General features: G+C 47.4%; 2 long non-coding RNA genes and 1 pseudogene across 2 annotated transcripts in view; 1 reads left to right on the top strand and 2 right to left on the bottom strand.

The window, feature by feature from the left end:
• The window catches only part of LOC105481848 (uncharacterized), a 69,190-nt gene that overhangs the window by 18,758 nt on the left and 24,232 nt on the right, over nucleotides 1–26,200 (bottom strand). The gene's annotated exons all lie outside the window — the stretch shown is intronic.
• Nucleotides 1,732–3,428, top strand: LOC105481849 (PDZ and LIM domain protein 1 pseudogene; annotated as a pseudogene).
• Nucleotides 11,445–23,554, bottom strand: LOC139364294 (uncharacterized). The gene is made up of 3 exons (XR_011625896.1): nucleotides 22,675–23,554; nucleotides 15,391–15,497; nucleotides 11,445–15,053 (listed from the first exon to the last, which is right to left on the bottom strand). It is a non-coding gene; the product is annotated as an uncharacterized lncRNA (long non-coding RNA).

Below are 26,200 nucleotides of genomic sequence, written 5' to 3'. Positions count from 1 at the left end.
CTTGGAGTGTGAAAATGTGTCTTACAAGGTCAAAGCACAGCAGAAAGATTTGATAGATCCCCATAACGAGGTCCTCCATTCTCCCAGGCTGATTCTGGGAGGCTGGACTCATTACTTAAGAAGCCTGCAAGTCTTCAGTGGGAGAACTGACACAAGATCCGGACATGCTCCAGGAAAGGTCTGGTCCCCGCACGCGATGATCAGCATCACCACTAGTAATAATATTGGTTCTTGGCAGAATTAGTACTCAGACCACCGTTCTCCCCTCGCTCCCACCCATAGTCTCTGGGAAGATCTGAAAAGCCTACTGCAGCCAACATGAAGTTCACCATAGTGCTTAAAGGTAAATACACTACAAGTGGCTGACTCTAAAATCTATACCCAAACCTGGTCCTCGTTTCTGAACTTCAGACTCTCATATTCAATTGCCTGATGGACTTCTGTACCTAGATATCCTCCAAACTTGGCAAAATTGAACTCATCATTTCTCTTGCCCCCATATACTCATGAGTGGCAGCCCACTCGGAATGACTGATGGATGTCACTTGAGTTCATCCTCTCCGTTGCCATTGCCAGGATCCTGTTGCAAGCCCTCAGCTTCTCTGGCCTGCATAACCACCTTAGCCCTTCCCCAGCCTCCCTGTTCCCAGCCTCATCTTCCTCAGGTACCCAGAGCATCTCTCCAAAATGCAAATCTAATCTTGTCCTTCCTCTCTCAGAAAACCTTTAATTGCCCAAAGCAGATTATTAAACTTTAGTTTGCATCTGAATTGCCTTGAAAGCTTCTTAAAAATGCAGATTCCTGAGCCACCTCCAGACCTCCAAAAATCCAAAGTTCTGTGGGTGGAGTGATGCACATTCTCAACCAGTGCCCAAGGGCTTCTGATAGAGCTGGGCTCCACCTTGAGAAACACTGTCATGCACAGACGACTCCAGACTCCATCATTCACTCCACCAGGCCCTTCTCAGGCCAGGGACCCCCCAAGCGAGGTCTGTCTCATCCACTCCCTCCTCACACACCCTGCTCTTCATGGTACTGCTTACCTTCCCCCTTTGCTCTATTTTGCCTGGTGCCAAGAATGTCTTCTTCGAAAGACCGAGCCCCGTTTTCATTCTGGTAACTCGATAATCCTTTGGAATGTTGCTACTCAAAGCATCAGCACCACCTGGGATCTTGTTAGAAATTCAGAATTGCAGACCCCACCCCAGCCCTACTGAATCAGAGCCTTGGTAATTCCTATGCACATAAGAGAAGAAGAAGCACAGCCTTATAACTTGGCTCAATAGTCGCCTCTTCCAAGAAGCCCTCCTAGACTGACACTGAACTCATCAAATACCCATTCCTCCCAACTGACACCGGGCATCACAATCACAGTGCTTGTTGTGGGGAAAAGAAAGAGATCAGACTGTTACTGTGTCTATATAGAAAGAAGTAGACATAAGAGACTCCATTTTGTTCTGTATTTGAGATGCTGTTAATCTGTGACCCTACCCCCAACCTTGTCCTTGCAAGAGGCATGGGCTGTGGTGACTCAAAGTTTAACAGATTTTGGGCTGTGCAGGGTGTGCTTTGTTAAACAAGTGCCTGAAGGTAGTATGCTTGTGAAAAGTCATCACCATTCTCTTAATCTCAAGTACTCAGGGACACGTACACTGCCAAAGGTCGCAGGGACCTCTGCCTAGGAAAGCTAGGTATTGTCCAAGGTTTCTCCCCATGTGATAGTCTGAAATATGGCCTCGTGGGAAGGGAAAGACCTGATCGTCCCCCAGCCTGACACCCGTGAACGGTCTGTGCTGAGGACTAGTACAAGAGGAAAGAAGGCCTCTTGGCAGTTGAGATAGAGAAAAGCATCTGTCTCCTGCCCATCCCTGGGCAATGGAACATCTCGATGTAAAACCCGATTGTATGTTCTGTTTACTGAGAAAGGAGAAAACCGCCTTAGGGCGAAAGGTGGGACTTGCTAGCGCAATGCTGCTCTTTATGCACTAAAAAGGTTTATGGAGATGTTTACATATGCATATCAAGGCACAGCACTTTTCCTTAAACTTATGTCACAGAGATCTTTATTCACATGTCTTACTGCTGACCTTCTCCCTACGATGATCCTATTATCCTGTCACTTCCCTTTTTCTAAGATGGTAAAGATAATGATCAATGAATACTGAGGGAACTCAGAGACTGGTGCCGGAGTGGGTCCTCTGTATGCTGAGCACCGGTCCCCTGGGCCCACTTTTTCTTTCTCTGTTTTGTCTCTGCGTCTCATTTCTTTTCTCAAGTCTCTTGTTCCACCTAACGAGAAACGCCCACAGGTGTGGAGGGGCAGGCCACCCCTTCAGCTTGTAACATTTAAAAGTTAGGAATCTCGAGCTGCCGGGGCAGCCCTGCACACCATGCCACGTCCTGCCTGTCTGTCTCCACGGGTCGTCACCCACCACAGCCGCGCCATGGCCACCCAGCAGATCGTCCTCTGGCCCGAGGCCGAGGGGCTTCTGCTTCGTGGGCGACAAGGACTTCGAGCAGCCTCTCGCCATTTCCCGGGTCACTCCTCGAAGCAAGGTGGCTCTAGCTAATGTATGTATCAGAGATACAATCACAACTATTGATGGGGAAAATTCTCGCAATATGACGCACTTGGAAGCTCAGAACAGAATCAAAGGCTGCACAGACAACATGACTTTCACTGTAGCCAGATCCAAACATAAAGTCTGGTCTCCTCTGGTGACGGAGGAAGGGAAGTGTCATCCATACAAGATGAATTTAGCCTCTGAACCCCGGGAGGTACTGCACATAGGAAGCGCCCACAACCGAAGTTCCATGCCCTTTACCGCCTCACCCGCCTGCAGCACTGCCGCCAGGGTCACCACAAACCAGTACAGCAACCCCGCTGGCCTCTAGTCTTCTGAAAATATCTCCAACCTCAACAACGCCCTAGAGTCAAAGACTGCTGCCAGCGGGGTGGAGGCGAACGGCAGACCCTCAGACCATGCTCAGCCTCCAAGCAGCCGTGTGTCATTGACACAGAATCTGAAGTTTACAAGATGCATCAGGAGAAACAGGAGTTGAATGAGCCCCCAAAACAGTCCATGTTTTTCCCGGTTTTGCAGGAAATCCTGGAGTCTGAAGAAAAAGGGATCCCAACAAGCCCTCAGGATTCGGAAGTGTTGAAGCTCCTGTCACTAAAGTGGCTGCGTTGATTGGAAATGCTCAGAAGTTGCCTATGTGTGACAAATGTGGCCCTGGAATTGTCGGTGTGAAGCTGCGGGACCATCACCGCCACCCTGAGTGTTACGTGGGCACTGACTGTGGCACCAGCCTGAAACAGAAGGGCCATTTCTTTGTGGAGGATCAAATCCACTGTGAGAAGCATGCCTGGGAGCGAGTCACACCACCCGAGGGCTACGAAGTGGTCACCCTGTTCCCCAAGTGACCCAGCGGATCCAGCCGCTGTTCTCCAGCCGGCCACTGCTGCAGCTTTTTCTCTCAGTGTTCTAGGCCCTCTCCTCTCTTGAAAATTCTCTGCTTACTTTGGTTTTCCCCCTGCTCGTAAAACATTGAATCCCCTGCCTTGGTTAATTGACTCACACCGGCTGTGTGATGCCCGTTTTTATAATGAAAGGAAGACTGTTCTGTTCAGTGTCCCCTTGCCAGCAACACCATGTCCTTTTCTCCCCTCTGTTCTTCTCTGCTGCATTTGGACATCAGTCAAATTTGAACCCAGTCAAATATAATGTATCTGACATTGATTTTGTTTTTACTCAATACATTTATAGACTCCAAAAATAAAAAATAAAAAAAATAAAAGTTAGGAATCTCATAGTCCAGTCCCGGAGAACTGTCAGATTTAAAGAGTGGCCCAAAGAATAATTCTAATCCCATTATCCCCAAAGCCTGGGGAACATCCCCCCTGCTTTTTTTTTTTTTTTTTTTTTGAGACGGAGTTTTGCTCTGTCACCCAGGATGGAGTGCAGTGCAGTGGCATGATCTCGGCTCACTGCAGCCTCTGCCTCCTGGGTTCAAGTGATTCTCCTGTCTCAGCCTCCTGAATAGCTAGGATTACAGGCGTGCATCACCATGCCCAGCTAATTTTTGTATTTTTAGTAGAGATGGGGTTTCACCATGTTGGTCAGGCTGGTCTCGAACTCCTGACCTCATGATCCACCCACCTCAGCCTCCCAAAGTGCTGGCATTACAGGCTTGAGCCACTGCGCCCGGCTGGAACATCCCTTTTGTGTGCTTGCAGTCCCATGCCCTATCTTGGCACCTTTGCCCCCTTTCTTCTCTGCTGGTGTTCAGCCCCACAGGAGGTGTTTCCAACATGCCCGGTCCCCCTGCCTCATCTGGCCTCTGTGGCATGGTTCTTCTTCAGCCCTGTCTGCTTTTCTCCTGAGAATCTTGCTAGGTGGCTGCGTCTCTTCTCCTTTCAGAGAGTGGGGCAGGCAGAAGGAGTGAAGTGGGCTCCTGACCCCAAGTGATCCACCTGTCTCAGCCTCCCAAATTTTTGGGATTACAGGCTTGAGCCAGTGTGCCCGGCCAACACCAGGTTCTTATTAGGCTGTGCTCCCATATCATTGTCCGGTTTTTAATTGTGATGATGAAGCTCAGTAACTTAGGAAAATTTGAAATCATTGTTGATCCTAGAACTGAGAAAATTGTTGTGACCCTCACAGGCAGGCTAAATAAATGTGCAGTGATCATCTCCAGATTTACTGTGCAACTCAGACCTAAAAAAAAATGGCAGATTAGTCTCCATCCCATCAGTTTGGTTTTGTTGAACTGATGACTGCAGCTGGCATCATGGACCATGAGAAAGCATGATAAAAGCACACAGGAAAGAAAACCCTGGGATTCTTTTTCTGGGGATGAAATATATAATTACAAATTAAATGCTTCCCTCAATAAACAAAACCGGGCCGGGCGCGGTGGCTCACGCCTGTAATCCCAGCACTTTGGGAGGCCGAGGCGGGCGGATCACAAGGTCAGGAGATCGAGACCATGGTGAAACCCCGTCTCTACTAAAAATACAAAAAATTAGCCGGGCGCGGTTGTGGGCGCCTGTAGTCCCAGCTACTCGGGAGGCTGAGGCAGGAGAATGGCGTGAACCCGGGAGGCGGAGCTTGCAGTGAGCCGAGATCGCGCCACTGCACTCCAGCCTGGGCGACAGAGCGAGACTCCGTCTCAAAAAAAAAAAAAATAAAATAAAATAAACAAAACCGAGAGAAACAGAAAGGAGAGAGGAGAGAGGACAGAGAGAGAGAGAGAGAGAAAGTGAGCAAAGCCCCTAGTCAGTTGTCTGTCGGCTGCTGCTCTGAGTCTCAGCCAGAGCTCTGGATGAGGAGGAACTCAATCTCCTTGGCATCCCCACGAGTGCCTAGAGTGAAGACGTCTCCTCTGCGGCAGACTGGGTCTCTGGTACATGTGGACGTTCTCACTGAAGAATGTTTCAGAGCCTGTAGCAGACACAGAAGTACTCTGGCCATCCAGGGAGTTGGTCTCAGCTCGCTCCAGCAGAAGAGCGGGGACTAGGGACCCAGGAGTTAACATGCTTGCCTAGGACATCTATGGAATCTTTATTTTCTCTTTCTTCCTGCTGAGTGAGGCAAGAGAGTTCTTTCTATAAATGGGTATGGGGTCAAGGAACACATATTATTTTTGGAATAGTTACAAAGATCTCCCGGGCATAAATGAGACTTGGAAACTGGACGACTCCTCTCCTCCCCACTTCCATTTGATGAATGACAGCTCTTTATGTGTGACACACCTACCACGCGCCATGCACAGTATTAGATGCTTGACTTCTGTTGTTTTAGTTGGCACATTCTTTTCAGAGAGTTGAAAATGAGGCCCAGATGCTCACGTGATTTTTAGAACCTAGGGTAGAGCCTGGAGCATCTGACCTTCACCTCCATCTTCCTCACTCTGTCAGCCTTTCCCAAGGCATTCTTAGTAGAGCCCTAGTCTGGGGGGACCTTCTGTGGTCAGATGAATTGGTTGGGCACTGTCTGTACTTTATGTGCCCCTTGGTTTCAGGGTGCTATGAGCTGAACATCACAGGATATCCTAAGACCTAAACTACAAAGTGACAAACTCAAAGGGCCATTCTGGGGTTGGTTAATGCACAACTTAACAGCATCAAAGATCAAGATCCATTTCTCTGAGATTTTCTTGACTTTTCCCTCATGATTTCAACAGGACTGAAGTAGCGCCAAGCCCATGTCTTCACATGACAATGTCCTAAGGCAGGAAGAGGCAAGTACTCATCCTGTGTCATGTTTTAAGAGTCAAGAAATCCTTCCTAGAGGTTCCCAGGGCTGATTGTCTTTACATTCATTACATGCAGGACTGCAGCACATGGCCAAACTAAAGCAGTCACCGAAGGAAAATGGCTCAGACCTGTGAACATTTCTTCCTGGGATCAGGGAGGAGCCCGTGAGACACACAGGTGCTATAAACCAACAAAATTGAGGGTCTCTCAACAAAGGCATGTGGCAGGGAATGTTAAGCAGGAAACCAACACGGTTTTCCATACCCTTCTTGAAGATTTGCATTGCACATTAATATGTTTAAGGCTTTATTGTAAGGAAAGGTATTTTACTTCTTTTTTTTTTTTTTTTGAAACAGAGTCTCACTGTGTCACCCAGGCTGGAGTGCAGTGGCGTGATCTCAGCTCACTGCAAGCTCCACCTCCCGGGTTCACGCTATTCTCCTGCCTCAGCCTCCCAAGTAGCTAGGACTACAGGCACCCACCACCACGCCCAGCTAATTTTTTGTATTTTTAGTAGAGACGGGGTTTCACTGTGTTAACCAGGATGGTCTCGATCTCCTGGCCTCATGATCCATCCGCCTCGGCCTCCCAAAGTGCTGGGATTAGAGGTGTGAGTCACTGCGCCCAGCTGGTATTTTACTTCTTTTAACCCAGTGCTTCCCAGGTTCCTTTTTTTTTTTTTTTTCGAGACAAGAGTCTCACTCTGGAGTGTAGGCTGGAGTGCAGTGGTGGGATCCTGGCTCACTACAACCTGTGCCTCCCAGGTTCAAGCAATTCTGCCTCAGCCTCCTGCGTAGCTGGGATTGTAGGCATGTACCACCATGCTCAGCTAATTTTTGTATTTTTAATAGATTCAGGGTTTCACCATGTTGTCCAGGCTGGTCTTGAACTCCTGACCTCAAATGATCCACCTGCCTCAACCTCCCAAAGTGCTGGGAATTCAGGCATGAGCCACGGTGCTCGGCCCAGGTTTATTTTTTCTTGGAGTTCTTATTAACTCCCTGCAGACACTGTGAGCAAAGCTGGATCTGCCACGCTGTTTGTCCTCAGTTAAACGACTGTCCTGAGAGCTCTTTGGCACAGCCGCGCAGCCAGATAGTGCCCTTTGCAAACACCAGAGAACAATGAGAGCTAGAAGAATGGCTCGGCTTAGCCATTTGAAGGAAAGAGTTTTCTTTGGCTCAATTAATGGGAAATAAAGGCAAGAGTTCTCTCCTGTGGGCTTCTTTTCCTTTTGGTCATTTTAAATTAATAGGTTTAAGACATTACTTTTAGTTTAACTTCTTTCCATTACACTTTCAGTAGTCCAGTGCCACCAGAGAGGGTAGTAATGACTGCTTTTAATAGTGATTAAAGACAGACCCATGGTTAGGTCAAACCAGGCCTGCACCTCCTCCCATGCTGCACATGCACCGACGTCAGCAAAGCTGGCAAGAATGCTCTTAAGTGATGACGTCCCCACGGCCACTTGTCTGCAGCAAGCAGCCTGCCAAAAGCCGGGACAGCTGGCAGCCCGTGCTCACCAAGCACTCAGCCCTCAAAACCTCTCCTTCTCTCTCCTTCTCAGTCATCCGGTCTCCCCACCCATAGTGTCTAGCAATACATCCATTAGCTGTTTCCCCACTGCTAGACATCTAGATTATTTAAACTGCTTTTGCTGTTGGAAGGAATGCCTTCCTGAGCATGCGTGTGCAAAGGTAGATCCCAGAACGAGGAATCTCTTGGGTCACCAGGTTTGCACATTTAAAAATGTGACAGATACATGCTTTTAAACTGCTCCGGGCCGGGCGCGGTGGCTCAAGCCTGTAATCCCAGCACTTTGGGAGGCTGAGATGGGTGGATCACGAGGTCAGGAGATCGAGACCATCCTGGCTAACACGTGAAACCCCGTCTCTACTAAAAAATACGAAAAACTAGCCGGGCGAGGTGGCGGGCGCCTGCAGTCCCAACTACTCGGGAGGCTGAGGCAGGAGAATGGCGTAAAACCCGGGAGGCGGAGCTTGCAGTGAGCTGAGATCGCGCCACTGCACCCCAGCCCGGGTGACAGAGCCAGACTCCGTCTCAAAAAAAAAAAAAAAAAACTGCTCCATCACCTTGGTGCAGAATGGAACTCCTGAGAGGTAAAGTCAGCGAGATGATGTGTGTGGCTCTGAGCTGGCCGGTGGAGCACGTGTTCCCATGCGGCACTCACACCATGCAGTGAGAAGATGTGTATGGCTCTAAGCTGACGGTGGCCCGTGTGTTCCTGTCCCAGCACTCACACCGTGCAGTAAGATGTGTGTGGCTCTGAGCTGGCCAGTGGACCATGTGTTCCCATCCCGGCACTCGCACTATGCAGTGAGATGTGTGTGGCTCTGAACTTGCTGGTGGCCCACGTGTCCGCATCCGGCACTCACATCGTGCAGTGAGAAGATGTGTGTGGCTCTGAGCTGACAGTGGCCCATGTGTTCCTGCCCCGGCACTCACACTGTGCAGTGAGAAGATGTGTGTGGCTATGAGCTGATGGTAGCCTGCGTGTTCCCGTCCCGGCACTCACACCTGTGCAGTGTTGCTTCTCCTGCACTTGCTGATCCTGTAACTGATATAGGGAAGGGCCTGGCAATGGCTCGTCTCAGGGGGATAAAATGATTTCCCTTCTATGTTTCCACTCAGTCATTTCCTCTTCCGCCGGGGTGGGATGAGATAGGAACAGGAAGGGTTTGAGGAAAGAAGCCCTTTGTTTAAAAATAGCAGAGAAGTGCTGCTTGGTAATTTCCCTGAGTTTTACTCACTGAAGAACCTGATTTCAGCTCTTCTTGAGTTTGGGATGGACAATGGAATGGCTTGGCGCCATCCTAGACTCTATCATGCGTTCAAGCAAGAAGTGTTGAACATGTCGGGGGCGTAGCATACTGACTGATCAGGGCATCACTGGCCTTCATGCAGAAGTGGGGTCCTGGGAGCCCCCTACTATTTGAGTCAAGGCGTGTTTCATTGTCCTTGAGTGAATGTTTGTGTTTCTCCCAAAATTCTTATGTTGAAGTCCTAATCCTCAGTGCGATGGTATTTGGAGATGGGGCTTTTTGGGAGGTAATGAGCTAGGTGAGATCAGAAGGATGGGGTCGTCAGCCTGATGGGATTAGTGTCCTTTAGAAGAAGGAACACCAGAGAGCATACACGCTCTGTCTCTCCCTCCCGATGTGAGCACTTAGCAGAAAGGCAGCTGCCTGCAAGCCAGGAAGAGAAACCTCACCAGGAACCAGATTGATTCGCATGCTGATCTAGGACCCGGAACTGTGAGAAAATACATTTCTGTTGTTGAAGCCACCCAGTCGATGGTATTTTATTATGGCAGCCCAAGAAGACTAAGACAGCTGGGTAGCTGGGAGGTGCCATGGGGAGCACACAGGGACTTGGGGCAGTGACCAGTCACCCACTGGTATAGAAGTTTTCAATATTTCAACAACAGATACAAATATGCTAGTACCAGCCCTGTTCATGGAGTTTACATTCTAATGAGGAGAGATAGACAATATGCAAAATAAGCAAAATAAATATTGTGTCAAATGGTGTTATCTGCTGTGGAAACCAACAAGGCAGAGAGAGAATTAGCAAGTGCCTTGGAGGAGGGAGTTTGCTACTTTATGTTGTACAAAGAAGGAAAGAGGAGAAAGGCGCGCTCCCTATCCTTTAAGGCACCCTATCATTTAAGGGCATTTTCCAGAAGTTGTGCACACTTACTTAGACTTAAAGCTTCTTGCCAAGAACTTAGTCACACGGCCACACCTTGCTGAGAGAGAAGATGGGAAACACAGACCGAATTCTGGAAAACCATGCTCACAGCTGTGGGTCAGGGGAGGTGGGGGTGTCCACTACTGAAGGTGCAGAGACTTGGGAGGCCACCAGCCACAACATTACATGACTGGATTGTGTTGTGCAAAGATAACTTTTCAGGATCTGTTGGGAGACTGTTCTCCATGGGTCTCTCAGATTTGTGGGTGTCTTATGAGCAGGAGCACTCACTGCCTCTGTTCTGGAATCTCTTTCCAAAGGCACTTGAATAGCAAATAGGCTTGGAAGACAAGACTCCCTCTGGAGCAAAGTACAGGCATGCTTAGTGCCTAGTGTAAGAAAGATAATGTCTTTTGCAGAAGAGGTCAGAGACTGTTGCCGATCATAAAAGATGCTGATTCTCTAAGCTCAGCATTCCTCCCCTCTAACGCAACCCACTGTGTGTGCAGGTGCAACTGGGCCTTCTTTATGTTGACCTGTGGAAATTGGAGCCAAGGGAACCAGCATAAGAACATATATTTATTTTTTATTTTTTATTTATTTATTTTTTTTGAGACGGAGTCTCGCTCTGTCACCCAGGCTGGAGTGCAGTGGCCGGATCTCAGCTCACTGCAAGCTCCGCCTCCCGGGTTCACGCCATTCTCCTGCCTCAGCCTCCCGAGTAGCTGGGACTACAGGCGCCTGCCACCTCGCCCGGCTAAGTTTTTGTATTTTTAGTAGAGACGGGGTTTCACTGTGTTACCCAGGATGGTCTCGATCTCCTGACCTCGTGATCCGCCCGTCTCGGCCTCCCAAAGTGCTGGGATTACAGGCTTGAGCCACCGCGCCCGGCCAAGAACATATATTTAATTTCCACTTTACAAGAACAGATATATATATATATATATATATAATTATTCCCATGTTTCAAGGGAAAATAGTACCTTTACAATGAAGAGATCTGGCATATACCACCTTAACAAGGTGATCAAACTTAATACCAGCAATAACTGACATCGTGTGTCTCTTAATGTGATACACTGAAAATAATCGAGTGTATCTCTTTAAAAATATATAGCATGACTCTAATCATGAGGAAAAAGCAAATCCAAATTGAAGGATACAAAAAATGCTAGTGTCATGAAATATAAAAAAGGACAGGAAAACAATTCTAGATTACAGGGGACTAAACCGATATGACAACTAAATTCAATTTGTTATCCATGATTGGCTCTTGAATTGAAAAGGGAAAAAAACAACTATAATAATATCTTATATCCATATATAAATTCCACTTGGCAAAATTGAATGTGGATATATATTAATATTAGATAATACTATTATATTATTGTTAATTTTTCTTTTATTTTTTTTTTTAGACAGAGTTTCACTCTTATTGACCAGGCTGGAGTGCAGTGGCGTGATCTTGGCTCACTGCAACCTCCACCTTCCAGTTTCAAGTGATTCTCCTGCCTCAGCCTCCCAAGTAGCTGGGATTACAGGTGCCTACCACCATGCCTGGCTGATTTTTTTGTATTTTTAGTAGAGATGGGGTTTCACATTGGCCAGGCTGGTCTTGAACTCCCAACCTTGTGATCCACCCACCTTGGCCTCCTAAAGTGCTGGGATTATAGGCATGAGCCACAGCACCCAGCCCTGTTAAATTTCTTGAATGTGATCACGGTATTGTAACTGTGTAGGAAAATGTTCGCATTCTAAGGCAATACATGCAGAAATATGTAGAGGAGAAGTGTCATGACATCAGCAACTTATTTTCAAATGGTTCAGAGAAAACACACATACATGAATATACAGGAAAAAAGGGAACATAACTGTCACTGAATGCTAATAACTGGTGAATGTAGGTGAAGGTATGTAGGTATTCACTGGATTATTCTGTCAGCTTCTTTGTAGCTGGATTTTTTTAAAACAAAAAGTTGGAGAAAATGGAAAAGAATCCTGGTGGCCTGTGGAGGATGGATGGGGGGCGGGGGTGGACCTGGTTTGGGGACAGCTGCACTGGGAGCTCTGTCCCCTCAGGAAGTCTCTCTCCGCGGCTCATCACAGCTTCTCTTTGCAGTACCATGTCCCCTTGCTGCTGCAGGCAGGCTTTGCCAGGCTGTGGATGCATGGCCACAGGTTTCTCTGGATTCCTACCCTTCCAGCAAGCATCTAGAGAGAAAAGAGCCTGCTGCAGCTAGAAAAATCCTGGGGAAGGGCCCTAATGAGCTCAGCTTGGGTCATGTGCCCCTCCCAACTCCCACTCCTACCCCTGCCAACCACCCACTGGGTCAGACCCATGCACTCCAGGCACTGAGGGGAAAGCTATGAGGGAGAATCAATCAGACTGGGGGGGGGGGCAAGGGCAGAGCAGCAGAGGGCTAAAGGATGAGCCTATCGTTTCTAACTAGGGGGACTAGGGAAGGCAGCCTTAACTGAAAGAGAATACAAGACAAGCCAGTTTGGATGTTCTGTTTTGAACACGATAAATTCAGAAGCTTTGCGAGGATCTAGGGGGAGAATCTCACAAATTGCTGGGAATACAATTCTGTAGCTCAAAAACGCATTGGCAGTGCCTGCTGCTTGATGAAGGCATGGGTGTGCCGGCTTCATCTGGAGAATGCGGAAGGTTCCACTGTGCCCGGCAGGCTAGCACGGAGCCCCCTCTCCTTGTAACCAGGCTCGTTGGTGACAGAGATCCTGGCAAATTATGAGGAAGTAGAAGCTGGGAGCCATTCAAAGGCATCACATCCACATTTCTCTTCAGGGACTCAGCCAGGGCTGCTCCTGCTGCTTGTTCCAAGGCACACTGGGAGTTGTTGGGCAAATATTTGCACAACATTTAGGCCCTAAGCCTGCAATGGCCTGAGCTCCTCCATGACAGAGCCTCCTACTCGGGTGCAAGCAGCTCTCTCAGCTTCTCCATCAAACCGAGCTACAGCAAGGGCTGTTGAGCCACTCCAAGTTCAAGTCTGGTTTTCCAGAACAGACGGCCTGCCAAGAAGTGTGTTACTGAAGAGGGAAAGGGAAATATAACCAAAGGCCAGGGTACTGGCACCTTTCTCCTGTCCTCCCCTGAAAACAGGGACCTCTGCTTTCTTTTGCCTTCTTGTTCTGTGTTCGGGAAAAGTTGTGTCTGTGGTTAATCTCTCGAGATCCAGAGGGAGTTGGACATGGGTTTGAATTCCAGTTTCCCCATCCCTATTACTTCCTTGGGAGTCAGTGAAAGTCACTGAGGTAACACAGCAGAGCGCTTGGCACATGGGAATGTGAGCCAGATGTGGGCTGTTCTCTCCCAGGAGCGTGTCTGAACGGAGCTGGAGATGGACGCCTCCTTTCCTCATTGCTCTCAGACCTCCTGGGGTGGTTTCCTGTCACACAGCAGAAGCAAGTGCCTCAAATCAGATACCCAAGGATGCTGTGGGGAGCAGAGGCTAGAAGAGGGCGGCTGGGGTTTCACTTGTGTAAGCTGCACACCTAAAATAAGCCCCGGCAGGAGACTCTGGGAATTTCCTGTAATGTTCACTGTAAATGTCCTATTTATAAAGCTGAGTCACTGCAAGCCGTTATTTCACAACCACCCAGCATGTGGAGACAGGCCGGCACAGGAAACAAGGAGCACACCCCGAAACGCAGGCCTCACTCATAGGCTTTGGGGGTTCCCTGGGGTCAGCCTGGGCCTGGCTGTTCAGCCCCTGGAAACACCGCCACAAACTCAAGATTTGGGTCATTGGGCCAGACTTACGCTATCATCCGCCATTAGCCCTTTTTCTGGATTCTTTGCTCCAAAATAGACTCTTTTTTTGTTGTTGTTGTTATACGTTTACAGGTAAAGTCTTCTTCCAGAGTTGCTTACAGACAGTGCCAGGCCTGTCTCCGTTGGAGACACAAAGGGTCTGGCCTGAAGTGGGATCCAGGGCAACTCTCTGCTTTCCCACATGAATAGACCTGCCTGGATGCCTCTGCTCATCGCCACCTCTATAAAACAAACAGATTCTCCCAGGACAGATTCCATACGTTCAAGGCTCGGGGTGCCTGAACCCAGAATTGATTAAAAGCAGTGAAAGGGCAAAAACAGGAGCAGACGTCAGAAAGCACAACTGCAGTTAGCACGCTCACCTTTCCATCAGAGCTCCTGCAGGAGGGGCCAGGAGGGAACACAAAAACCTCCTCACTTCCTGATTTTACAATCACTCAGCCAGTGGCTACCATCAGGGTCACTAATCACAGCTGTTGAACCAGGCGGCCACATCCTGCCTCCAACAGCCCCGGAAGACACTGCAGGGCAGAAGGCGGCCGGCCCTTCGCCACTGTTTCTCTGGTGTGCAGAGAAGTCTCCAAATCAAAGCAACCTTAATGCTTAGCGACAGCTTCTCCTTAAACAAGGTAAACAGTGGTCCAGTGAAAACATTCTCACTGTTGCTGAGAATGTTTCCCTCAACACACTTCTTTTTGGGAGCCAGCTTGGAGACCCATCTCTGTGTGCCTTGTGGGTTCAGCTCTGATTTCTGGGAGCCCTGGGAATGTAGGAAGTTTGGACCCTGAGAAGTCCCTTGGCCGGCAGCGTTGGGTGTCAGTGTCAAGGCAGCACAGTGACATGGGGCAAGGCCTGTGTGAACTAGTCAGCGTGGGTGGGGTGGGAGGGCACTGCCGGGTGCCCAAGTCTATCTCCAGTGCCAGAGCTCCTCCCTCCCTGTCCCCACATTACGTGACCAAAGGTCTTTGGGTGTTGCTGTCAGATGGTGCGTCTTCTGGTCCAGCTGCTCTCTGACACCTGATGCCCTTTTATCACCCTCTGTCTTTCATACCTGCCAGGCCCCAGCCTGACCTCCAACCCAGGCAAAGTCCCCCGAAGTCCCTATTCCTTTCCTTATTCTGTCTTCCTTTTCGTCGCCACATCCTTCTCTCTCTCACCCCCATTACCAGATAATTTAGGCCACCTTTTCTCCGTCAGCGTGGCCCGTGGCCCGACAGCAAATATCTGAATGTGTGTGGCAGCTGGCACTCAGCTTCTCACGAGCTCCACGATGTGAGCTCCATCTATGGAGGACACAGGTGTTATTGTCACAAAAACACAGGCATTTTCCACCCCTGTCTAGTGGGTCACCCTTCCCCTAAGTGCCAACCCCCACCTATCACAGAGATTAACTGCGACTGGGGGAGGGTGCTTCTTATTGTAGCAGTAAAAAAATAAAATAACCTGTCAATTTAGAAAAAAATAGATTCAGGCCCAGTGCAGTGGCTCACGCCTGTAATCCCAGCACTGTGGGAGGCTGATATGGGCAGATTGCTTTGAATTCAGGAGTTCAAGACTAGCCTGGGCAACATGGCAAAACCCTATCTCTACAAAAAATTATCCGGACATCATGGCACATGCCTGTAGTCCCAGCCACTCCAAAGGCTGAGTGGGAGGATCAGTTGAGCTCAGGAGGCAGAGGTTGCAGTGAGTCAAAATCGCGCCACTGCATCCAGCCTGACAAAGACCTGTCTCAAAAAAAAAGAAGAAAAGAAATTAGAACTCATAAGGTTCAGCAATTCACCAGACAGAAAATCTACCTGCAAAAATCAACAGCATCTCTGTCCACCCACAGTAACTGCTGGAAAATATTATTTAAAAGATACCATTTACAATAGCAGCAAGAATTATAAAATATGTCTAGGTAATAGCCAAGAATACACAAAATTTCTATAAACATGTTTTAAATTCTAATAAGGAAATATAAAATGATCTGAATAAATAGAATACATTCCACATTTTGGGTGGGATGACTTCATGGAAGATGACTTATTTTGGATGACATTTATAAAGACCTAATTATATCAACAATGAACCTATACATTTAATGCAATCCTAATCAAAATTCCAACTGGATTTCTTTTTGAGGAACTCAGTAGAAAAATAATTAACTTTTACAAAGAAGAGTAGAGGGGAGAATTGCCCAATTACATACACTACAAAATCAGAATAACAGTAGCAGTGCCAGCTCTGTGGCAGTCCAGTAGACTAGCAGAAAAGCACGGGTAGCTGGGCAACACACTCCAGTCCTTTAGGAACTACACAGAGAGAAAGTTAACCTGGCAAACACAGGTCCTCAGTGGGCTCAGCCACCGGTGGAGGTTTTGCTGGGAGATTTTGCTACACCACTATCATTGCAACAAGTATAGCTAAGGAATAACAAAACATGTGCCTCAAGGCCCCCATGTGACTTCAAATGCACTACATCAAACTGGCTCTGTGGAGAGAACAGGACTTAACTGTTCAGCAGGCCTAACTCTTTGGAGCTGCCCCTGAAGCCAGCAGCAGCTACACATCCTTCATGAGGCCAGATGTGAAAAGCTGGGCCCAGAGAGCTGAGGTAGGTCCCTGTGCAAGGCCACAGGGCTTCCATCTCTCTCCACAGAAAACACATCGTGGAGCTCATGAGAAGCTGGGTGCCAGCTACCAAGAGAGCTGGAGGGTGAGCTGGAGGGTGAGCTGGAGGGGGTGGCCTTAGGTGGAGAGAAAGGACAGGAGTCCACAAAGCAGGCCCATTCTGAGTGTTCAGCAATGCTAGGTAAAATTCACAGGTGGAAATCCTAGCCCCCAGGGTGATGGCATTTGGAGGTGGGGCTTTGGGAGGTGATTCGGTCTTGGGGGCAGAGCCCTGAAGAGCCCTTTAATGGAGATGATTAAAGCTCTTATGAAAGAAACTCCTTCCGCCACAAGAGGACTCTGGGAGAAGGTGCTCTCTATGAACCAGACAGCGGGCCCTCACCAGACACCGAATCTGCCAGCGCCTTGATCTCAGACCTTCCAGCCTCCAGAACTGTGGGAAATAAATGTCTATCCAGTCTGTGGATTCCTGTCCTAGCAACCCAAATGGACTAAGACAATCAACTTTGACTTCAGCTAATTCATGCAGATGTTCAGTTCTCCTGAATTAGTAAAAGCATACACGTTTTTAAAAATACAGCATAGAAATCAAATCTCAAGCATTTTGTGTCCGTTCTCTTTAGCTCCTTGTCACTCATCTCGTGTTTCTATAAAACCACATTCTTTCTTCTTGTTTTAGGGAGGTCTGTCTGGGTTGTGCTGTAGCAACAAAAAATTTCCAAATCGCAGAGGCTTTATGCATTGATCATTGACATTTGAGCACCGATCATTGTTGAAGCTGAGTAATGGGTATAATAGGTTTGATATTATATGTATGCATATATATTATATTGCATATATACATATATATTTGAAATTTTCCATAATAAAAGAGTTTTGTAAATCTCCGTGGCTTAAACTCACAGAGGCTCGTTTCTTGCTCATCTTCCATGTCCCTCATGGATCAGCAAGGTCTCTACTCTACTTCATCCTCATCCAGAGACACAGGCTAGCCAGCCTCCGCCCTCCAGAGTATTACTCAGTACTGTAGCACCAAAAAGGAACCATGGGGAGAGCATGTGATGGTTCTTCAGGCTTTTGCCTGAAAGCGAAACCCATGACTTCTGTTCACATTTCATCAGCAAAGCCAGCCACATAGCCACACCTAATTTTAGTGGCTCAAAGACAAATGGATCTACTATCTACTCAGTAGAAAGGGAACTGGAAATATCTGGTGAACAGCACTAATGATGACCACAGCCACGAAGAGATGTAAGTCTAGAGATTCATTCAAAAAGAAACCCTGATATGCCATAGAGTTGTTCCCAATGGATTTCACCTCCAACCAAAACCAAACACTCAGTTTTCTCAATTTTAATAAAACATTCAAATTTATACCAAGACTGGGAGTTCCACAATGTCAGGGACAGTTTATATACCTTCTTTACTTTTCCAGTACTTCACAAACACAGCCCGTTGAGAACTGTCCCCGACATTGTGAAACTCCAACCTTGGTCTAAGTTTGATTGTTTTATTAAATAATAAGAAATGTCTTCTTGTTGTCCTCCCTCTGTACTGTTTGTGTCCCATTTTCCTCTTCCTATAAGGATGACAGTCGTCTTGGATTAGGGCCCACCCTACTGACATCTTAATTTGATTACCTCTGTAAAGACCTCATTTCCCCACACAGTCACACTCTGAAGTGCCAGGGGTTAGAACTCAGCATTCTGTCTTTAGCAGGTGCTAGATTAAGATCTGCTCAACTGAAGAGACCAGCAGAATGAATTTCCAGGCGTCCTCTAGAGAAGCCATTTCTCATCTTTGTTCTTACTCTTACCAAACTCTGTCTTATGACATTTCCAGGAGGAGACAGGAGGGGGCTCATGCTTTTCTAGGAGGCCACTGAGTCATTGAGGCTGTCCCAGGCGGCCAGTCTTTCTCTGCTGCGAACTCACCAAATGTCAGTGGGTGGAGAAGGGAGCCTTGGGATCATCCTACTCAAAAGCATGCATCTTACAGGTGAGGAAACTGAAGCCCAGAGAAGGTAATGACTTCTACCTGCTTTAAGTCTACCGTCTCTTAAGTCCCTTTGTATTAGCAATCTCTGAAAGGCTTGTGACTTTGAAACCTGGGTATCCTGGACCGCAGTCCAGTCCTGTCTGTGTCTGCCATATTATATCCAGCCATGCTGTACACTGCCATATGTTTAGTAAGGCTGAACTGAGAGAGAGAGAGAGAGAACATTTAAATAGTGTAGGTAATTCTGCCCATTTCACTCAGTGAGGGGATATGAATCTGATTTTCCCGATAGATGTTGGTTCCTGCCTCATTCTCGTACGCGAGCTCTAGCAAGCCTTTGTATAATACTAACATGGCCCCTAGACACAGGCCAGTCCTGCCCTGGGGCTCTACTGAAGAGTCAACACTCTGCTTCCACACCGGAGAGAGAGCCCATCCTATGCTTAGTGAGAAATAGTGTCAGGGTCTCCGACATGGCAACTTCTGAAAGGATTTGCAGGGGTCATTTGAACTGTACTCTCTGTCTTTACACCTGAAGCCTGGTGCGATGTGCTCTGCTGTGACCATTGCCAGTGCAGGGGTTGGGCTGCCAAGAAAGGACACATCAAGAACAGTGCCATGTATTAAATGAGCCTTCGGTGGGCTCTTGCTGGAGCATCTTATGAGCAATGAAGTGTGTAGAGAATAATAACTTGAACAAACCTATGCATTGCTTGACCATAGAAATCATTAAAATATCAAGGGATTTAAAGATGTAATGGCCCAGCAAAGATGGAAAATATGTTTAAATGCAGATCTCAGTCATTAAAAATGCATTTGGCACGCCACATTTGCCTCCTCTGAAAATGGGGGAAAATACATTTAGGGAAAGATGGCCACAGCTCCCCAAGAGGAAGGGTTGAAAAGAGAGAGACAATCCTCATTGGGTGCCCAATGAGGCAAAAGCTCTGAGGTGGTCAGATTGCCTTTCTGTGAGGGCTGGTGATGCTATCACCATTGGAAGCTGCAGCCAATTCGCCACTCCAGAGGCTTGTGAACTATGCGAGATGCAGGAAGCATTTTCTGAAAGAGAGCCCCTCTTAGGGGAAGATACCAGTCTGCTTACCAGAAACATCAAGAGGGGAGGCAGTTGCAGAAATGAATGTGGACAGAAACACTGAACGCAGCAATTTATAAAAGAGGCTACCCTGGTCTCCTGGATACATGTTTCTTTTTTCTTACCAGATCTTAATTACTGTATTAGTTTGCTAGGGTGCCCATAGCAAAGCACCACTGACTGGGTGGCTTAAACAATGGAAATGTGTGTTTTAGTTTCAGAAGCTAGAAATCTGAGATCCAGGTGTTGGCCGGGTTTGTTTCTTCTGAGGGCTGTGAGGGAAGGACCTGTCCCTGGTTCTGCCAGGTTTGTAGATGACCGTCTTATTCCAGTGTCCTTTTATCATCTTCCTCCATACTGTTTGTGTCCCAGTGTCCTATTCCTATAGGGACAACATTCCTATTGGGTTAGGGCCCACCCTGGTGACCTCATTTTAATTTGGTTACCTCTGTAAAGACCCCACTTGCCCACAGTCACACTCTGAGGTACCGGGGCTTCGAACCTCAACGTATGAACTGGGGAAGGGGAGGCAGGACACGGCTCAGCCCACCACAGTCACTCAATGATTATAATGCATCCAAAGGGAGGCTTCGAAGGGGTGTGTTCTGTCACATGGAGAAAACAAAAAGCTCACAGTGTACGCTCCTGTTTTTCTAAGGTGTTTGGTCAATGAAAGTCCAACTCACCAAGGACAAACTGCATAAACAGTGAAGGGCGAAAGCTGGGGCTGTTGGCTGTGAACCAGTTCTGTGATCTTGAGCACATGAAACCCTCCCATGACTCAGTGTTCTCATTTGTAAAGGAAAGGAATGGAGTTGGTGAGCTGGACGTGGTGACTGGCACTCCCACCCGCTGTGGGCCTTCCTGTATGACAGAAACAAGAACACTCAAAACTGTGTTTGCAGATTCCTCTGCAGCCAGAGTTCTGCTCAGGCATTAGGTGCCCCCGACAAGATGCACTGGGATGAGATCTGGAGGACCACAGTGAGGTAGAGGCCACCTCGTTATTGCTGCCTCTGCGGGCAAAGCCTGGTCAACTGTGTGGAAAGAAGCTATGGAGGATAGGGTTAGCACTCGGTGTCTCTAACCAGCCGGAGGGGCTGGTCTGGCTGGCTAGGCAGGTGTCCCCTTCCTCCCTCACTGCTCTGTGTGCCTCCCTCCTGAAGCTGTGCTCTCGCTCTATCCCCAATAGAGGAGGACTGGTCTTCTTTGGTCAAAGGTATATGAGTAGCTGTGCTCCCCTGCCAGAACCTCCAAACGAGCTCTCAAGATCGGTGAAAAAGCCAGGCACGGTGGCTCACACCTGTAATCCCAACACTTTGGGGAACTGAAGCAGGCGGATCACTTGAGGTCAGGAGTTCAAGACCAGCCTGGCCAACACGGCGAAACCCCCTCTCTACTAAAAATACAAAAATTAGCCAGGCGTGGTGGCAGGCACCTGTAATCCCAGCTACTCAGGAGGCTGAGGCAGGAGAATCGCTTGAACCCAGGAGGTGGAGGTTGCAGTGAGCCAAGTTGTACCATTGCACTCTAGCCCAGGCAATAACAGCAAAACTCCATCTCAAAGAAAAATAAAAAAGATTCGTGAAAAAAAGCAAACTGGAGAAAGAGGTATAAAGTACACTTCCACTTACAAAGGAGGGATACACATGTGTATTTTAAAGGAATCTCGGAATAATAAACAAACCAAAAAAAGGTAGTCCTAATGATCGCTTTTAATAGGAAAAATAGCGAGACTAAGATGTCAGACCCCAGACTCTGGCTGTGAAACTAGAAGCAAAGGATGAGTGGGCCTGTGTCTCTTTCTCCTGCTCAGTTCAGAATGAAGGAGGAGGAAACACATGGAGGGCAGGTGAGAAAGGGAAATTAGCATTTGCCGAGCTCTCTCTTTTAAACCACCTGGGCAAGGTACTTTAAGTACATTGCTTTCTCTAATCTTTTACAGCTTTGCTTTGTGGTAGGCATTTTTATTATCCCCACTTTGTAGATAAGGAAAGGAGAGCAAAGAGGAGTGAAGCCACGGAAATCAGATTCATAAAGCCAGGAGAGTGGCAGAAGGGGGCTTTTTGCATCCAGGCCATTGGACCAAGCTCTAGCATCTCTCTCTTGCTGGGTCCCCAGATTGAGCCCACAGGCAGTGGCCACAGAAGGTGCTACCTCCTTGGAATCCTGGTTTCTGTCTTCTTTCCTCACTCCAAGGCTGGGCCCCAATCCTGGATTTGAGAGATGGGCCCCAAGCCTAGCCAGGGTAGCTCCCAGCCCTCCAGCTTCTCTGGGATTGGCTGAGAGGAGGAAGGGAGGGCCACTAAGCCACTGTTTTTTCTTTATTTGATCGGCTATTGAAATCATTTGATAGCCGGGCCCTGTGGCTCATGCCCGTCATCTCAACACTTTGGGAGACCGAGACCGGAGGACCACTTGAGCCCAGGAGTTTAAGACAAGCCTGGGCAGCATAGTGAGACCTCATGTCTACAAAAATAGAATAAAATAAAATTAGCTGGGTGTGGTAGTGCAAGCCTGTAATTCTAGCTACTGGGAGACTGAGGTGGGAGGATCACTTGAGCCCAGGAGGTCAAGGCTGCAGTGAGCCAAGACTGTGGCACTGCACTCCAGCCTGGGCAACAGAGTGAGCCCCTGTCCCCCTCCACCCAAAACAGAAAAAAACCAATCATCTGAGGAGTTTTAAAAATGACTGATGCCCAAGTTTCACCCTCAGAGATTCTGATTTAATAGGCATGGGGTGCAGCGTTGACATGGGATGTTTGGGAGTTCCCTATGCAATCCTAATGTGCCGTAAAGTTTGAGAGTCCTTCTGGTTTTGAGTGTAGCAGGGGCCAGTATCAATGACACCGCCCACCATGTGGGAGCTTGTTAGAAATGAGAAATCCGTGGCCTACTGAATCAGAAACAGGTGGGAGGACAGGGGTAGAGGGAAGGGAACCAGTATTTTAACAAGCCTTCTATATGATTCTGGTGTGCCCAGTTTGAGAATCACCATTCTAAGCAACAGCTAGAGACAGATCGTGTGCCATGGTTTGCTTTGTCAACTGTCACATAACTGCTATGTTGATTATAAAACAAGCGAAATTTAATGGCCCCAGGGAATGAGAGTGTTCAGGACTTTTCCCCAAGAAGAAAACCTTGAGGCAAGTGAGAAAGTGTTTAAATGTAACTTGGAATCAACTCGTACTCACTCTAGCTTCTGAGAGGAGAGCAGCATTATCAAAACACGAGGATGCTCCTGAGAAACTGTACCACGAGCTTCCAAAGCCAGCGTGGATGCCTCAGGGAGAACGCGGCCCCTGAGGACAGAGGGGCGCGGGTGAACAGCCGTGGTGACCCTGGACCGGCAACCCCTCTTGCCAAGGCTTCCCAGCTTGATGGTATGTTCATTTCCTAGGGCTTCTGTGACAAATTACCACAAACTCAGTGCCTTAAAACAACAGAAGTGTATCCTTTCCCGGCTCTAGAGGACAGAAGTCTGAAATCAAGGTGTCGGCTGGGTTGATTCCTTCTGAAGGCTCAGAGGGGGAGTCCCTGCCATGCCTCTCTCCAGCCTCCGGCGGCTGCTGGCAACCCTTGCGTTCCCCGGCTTATAGACCCATCACCCTAATCTCTGTCTCCATCATCACATGACCGTGTGTCTCAAATTTCCCTCTCCTTTCTCTTCTAAGGACACTCAATGGACTTAGGGCCCACCCTCTCCTAATTTTACAGGTGCAAAAACAGAGGCTCCGAATGAATGATTCGGGGCCTTGAGGTCACTCAACTGTGAGATAGAGGTCAGAATCCAGCCTGAGCTCTTTGCACTACATCTTACCTTCGTCCTGATTTAGCCTTCCTTTGGTGGCTCCCAAATTTGCTACTTATCTTTTTTGTTTTGAGATGGAGTCTCACTCACTCTGTTGCCCAGGCTGGAGTGCAGTGGGGCAGTCTTGGCTCACTGAAACCTCCGCCTCCCAGGTTCAAGTGATTCTCCTGCCTCTCAGCCTCTCGAGTAGCTGGGATTACAGGTGTGCACCACCATGCCCGACTACTTATTTTTTAATTTTTTTGTATTTTTAGTAGAGTCAGGGTTTCACCATGTTAGCCAGGCTGGTCTCGAACTCCTGACCTCAAGTGATCCACCTGCCTCAGCCTCCCAAAGTGCTGGGATTACAGGCGTGAGCCACCATGCCCGGCTCTTCAGATTGGCTACCTCCCTTCTGCTTTTGCTAGGACTACCTTAGTCTAGACATTCACCATCTTCTTCCTGAATTGCTATAACAGCTTGCCTGCTAGTCCCTTTGTCTACTCTTTTCTGCTCCAATTTGCCTGTGCCCCGCTGCTGTATGCTTTTTCATATTTCAGCACATTTTGTTAATAGAATGATCTGGGCCTAACTCAGCAGGAAATTTATTTTCTAGCATCTAAAAATGATTTTTTCATTAGGTTAGGTGTCACCTACTCGTCTGCGCCTTGTTAAGATGGGGAGCGTAAAGTCATACCAGATCCAGACTAGGTTTATAATATAGTTGACTTTTTACCATCCTTGGTAATGACGGATAAGGACAGAACTCACGAGTTCATAGCTAATCTACAAAGCTTACTGTGGCTAACAACTTTAAATGCTCAGGCTGATACGTTTGCAGCCAGTTGTGTTTCTCTACCACTGTACAACTTCAGGTGGGGCCCAAAAGTCTCAGGTGTTAATGATCTACACACTAAACCCTCCAGCTGAGGTGGGAATCTTTAAAAGCCACAAATGCAAAGGAATTACTGAATTCTCAGGTGGCTTTGATGAAGAAAGTCAAGTAAGTTTAGGTTAACCTGAGTCAGGAGCACACACCTTGAGATGTACATTTCAGAGGGGAAGGTGGATTTTATAGAGTTGAATTCTATATGCTTCTCTGATGTAGCATTCAGGGAGGTATGTAAGTTCATATCATATGCATTTTCTTTACCAACCTGGGTTTAGATCAAAACAGTATGACGTTAGGAGGTCCCAGTGAAATATGGTAAATATCTTGCACAAGTGACCATTTGCAAGTTACCAGACATGAAAGCCACACTCGATTCTTCTCTGCCACAAGAGTGTCATTGCCAGAGATACATCAGGCTCTCACACTCTTTCCCATTAAGCAATTCAAAACATTTTGACAAATGTGTCCATTTGTTTAATATATTTATCATCTGATTTACCTGTCATACCACACAGCAAAGCTGTATGTTAGGTATATAAAACTCTAGTCAGATGACAAGGATGGTTAGACTCAGCATTGAAAATTCCTTCTCACTGAGAGCAAATTGGTGCAACCTCTTTGTGGCAGGTGCAAATATCAATTAAAATTTAGAATACAAATATTCTTTGACCTAACAATTCCACTTCTAGGATTTTTTTCATAAATAACAACGAAATCAGTCCAAGACAAAAACACACATGTGTGTAAATATTCATTTCAGCATTATCTGTAAGATGAGACACAATAGAAATATTCTTTTTTTTTCTTTTGAGATGGAGTCTTGCTCTGTCGCCCAGGCTGGAGTACAGTGGTGTGATCTCTGCTCACTGCATCCTGGGTTCAAGCAATTCTTCTGCTGCAGCCTCTCGAATAGTTGGGATTATGGGCACCTGCCACCGCGCCTGGGTAATTTTTATATTTTTAATACAAACAGAGTTTCACCATGTTGGCCAGGCTGGTCTCGAACTCCTGACCTCAGGTGATCTGCCTGCCTTGGTCTCCCATAATGCTGGAATTACAGGTGTGAGCCACTGCACCTGGTCTGAAGTATTCTTCAATATATGACAAATTCATATACATCCAGACTAGGCGTGGTGGATCACCTGAGGCAGGTGGATCACCTGAAGTCAGGAGTTCAAGCCCAGCCTGGCCAACATGGGGAAACCCTGTCTCTACTAAAAATACAAAAAAAAAAAAAAAAAAAAAAAAAGCCCTGCATGGTGGCAGGTACTTGTAATCCCAGCTACTTGGGAGGCTAAGGCAGGAGAATTGCTCGAACCCAGGAGGCAGAGGTTGCAGTGAGCCAAGATGGCTCCATTGCACTCCAGCTCTGGGCGAAAGAGCAAGACTGTCTCAAAAAGAAAACAAACAACAACAACAAAAAACTATTAATACTAAGCCTGGTGCTGCCTCCTTATGCCATTTATGGACTAAAGAGCAGAGCTAGTTCCTGCTTTTCTTCCAGCAGCCATAAAGTAAGGGCTGAGCACTGGAGATTAGAAAATAAAAGATCCCACCCACGTTTCTGCAGAATTTCCAGACCAACAGTATGGTAGGGCAGACTAGGGTGTTAGGCACCAAGAGGATTCAGCTCCATACCCTTAACCTTGGGATAGTAATGTGATGAAATGTACAGGTGCACAGGAATGTTTAATAGTTCTTAGTCTCATAGGTTTGGTACTTGGACTTTTTTAAGAGAGTAGAGAATGGCTCTGAAGCCAGAATCAGAGATTTGGTCCTGATGCTGCCGTTTACTAGCTATTTGACCATGAATAAGCTACTCTCTGGTCTCAGTGTTCTTATCTGTAAATGGGATAATTCTAGCACCTATCTCCCAAGGTTGTTGTGAAGATTAAACAAATAAGTAAAATACATACCAAGCGCTTGACCAATGCTAGACATTGCTATATATCTAAAAGCTAATCTATTTCAGAAAGAGAAAACAGTCCTATTTCTGCACAGCTGTGGCTCACGCCTGTAATCCCAGCACTTTGGGAGG

This window comes from Macaca nemestrina, chromosome 7, assembly GCF_043159975.1.
Source record: "Macaca nemestrina isolate mMacNem1 chromosome 7, mMacNem.hap1, whole genome shotgun sequence".
Classification (NCBI taxonomy): Eukaryota; Metazoa; Chordata; class Mammalia; order Primates; family Cercopithecidae; genus Macaca; species Macaca nemestrina.
This window is presented reverse-complemented; position numbering and strand designations above follow the sequence as displayed.